The sequence below is a fragment of the Etheostoma cragini genome, chromosome 21 (assembly GCF_013103735.1).
Source record: "Etheostoma cragini isolate CJK2018 chromosome 21, CSU_Ecrag_1.0, whole genome shotgun sequence".
Taxonomy (NCBI): domain Eukaryota; kingdom Metazoa; phylum Chordata; class Actinopteri; order Perciformes; family Percidae; genus Etheostoma; species Etheostoma cragini.
The window spans coordinates 13,033,582-13,035,261 of record NC_048427.1 but is presented as its reverse complement, the minus strand read 5'-3'; the positions used below and the strand labels follow the sequence as shown (position 1 = coordinate 13,035,261).

At 46.1% G+C, this 1,680-nt stretch overlaps 1 long non-coding RNA gene across 2 annotated transcripts in view; it reads left to right on the top strand.

Moving 5' to 3' along the window:
- The first annotated feature begins 1,023 nt into the window (after window positions 1-1,023).
- The window catches only part of LOC117937370, a 3,796-nt gene continuing 3,139 nt past the window's right edge, over window positions 1,024-1,680 (top strand). The window contains exons 1-2 of one of the 2 annotated variants that reach the window (XR_004655137.1): window positions 1,024-1,279; window positions 1,361-1,487. This is a non-coding gene — a long non-coding RNA (uncharacterized LOC117937370). The remainder of the gene's footprint in view (window positions 1,280-1,360; window positions 1,488-1,680) is intronic. The other variant, XR_004655136.1, reaches the window with a different exon arrangement.

The window sequence follows — 1,680 nt, the reverse complement described above, 5'->3', positions numbered from 1 at the left end:
GAAACGGCGGGCGTTTGATTTGCAGCCCTCGGCGCACTGCGTGCACAAGCAAATGCGAGGAGACAGGCGGCACAGCTCGGCGCTGTTCAGTGTGCGGAGAGGAGAGGAACTGGAGCCGTGCAGCGCTGCCTGCACTTTCTGATCACTGGTGGAGAGCAAACAGCATCTAGCCTATTCTGTGTGATCCCACTGCAGCTCGGTTCAAATGCTGCATGTGCTCGGAGTGGTTCCTTCTTTTTCCGTGTGACAGCGATGATGTGAAAGTTTTATTGATGCCCCTTTGGGGAATCTATTTCACTCGCCCCACTGCATGTGTTTAGCTAAATAAATCCTTATTTGCAGAATCTCTATTCTGATTTATTGAACATGTAGTCTCGTAATGCAAGACATTTTGCACACGGACACATTTAGGACCTCTAATTGACAACCTGTACATTTGATATAGAAAATGTCTATATGTTTATATCCACTGGGATACTGGGAGTAAATCTAAAGAAGGATTTTATCCAAATCTAATTATTTGCTGCTTTGTCCCTAAAGCCTTACTCTGCACTAATATTGCACGATATCCTCTGGATATGAACATATATTTCTTCTGTATCTACTAAATTAATCCACCAATATGCCATAGAGGCCTATTTAAAGAAATCTGTCATTTAGTAAAAAAAATCAGTCAAAAGGGCACTTGAACGCAAATAGGCTCATGTGGAAATAGGGGTTAATAAAGTAGCTTTATTTTTTTCCAGCTTCATATTTACCTGTCTCTGTCACACACCGCACACTGAGACAAACACACACACACACACACGGGCAAATTGAATCACTGCGTAGTTTGAAAGCATTACTGTCCCCGAGGTTAGCCTTGCGCACGGTTCACTAATTTAGCCAATTAAAAGTGGAAGGATACGGGCTTGTGTGTTTCCATGTCGAAATAGCCTATTTGAGCTGCTATAGGCTAATATCCCCGTCCAGGTTTGTTTATACGTGGAGGCGAAGGGTTAAAACTCGGGGTTTCGGCCCTGCGACGCTGCTGATTGGCTGGCACGTTGCCAGAACTCTGTCAATCACCGAGTGTAAACAAGGCTCTGATTGGCTGCTGGCCAGTCCGCACTGGGCTGCCTGAAAAAAGCAATTACTGCCCCTGCGGTTTCAAGGCGGCCCCGCGCTGAACGATGAAAGGAGATAAGGAGGGGCGGTTTCAAGGCGACCCCCCCACGGCGAACCCCGTTGGCCCCAGAGCAAAAGGAGAGTCAAGAGTGACTAAATCAAAGGGAATACGGTAAAAGGGGGGGAAATTACACGTTGTATTAAATGTAGAGGCTAGATTCGCGGAATGGTGCAATCACAACTTAGTGTTTAGAAAATGGAGGAGAGAACGGCAACAAGGACCGGAAAACAGCTCTCGCTCTGCCTCGGGGAGCTCCTTCTCACCAACACGGAGAGAAAAGTTTGTGTCGACAAAGGAGACGGTGGACGCAGAGCGATGGGTCTGTTAAGACACTAATTTATAAGATTTTCTCACCTACAGTAGGCTACATGTTAAAACAGTGAAGGTACCGGATCGTCGGGATTCGGATCTCATTGTGCTGCTGCGCATTAAGTGTCCACGAAACTTTTTTTCTTGCCAACTGTTCAATAATTAATTGGACATTTCCGCTTTTACGCAGAGGCTTAAACGGT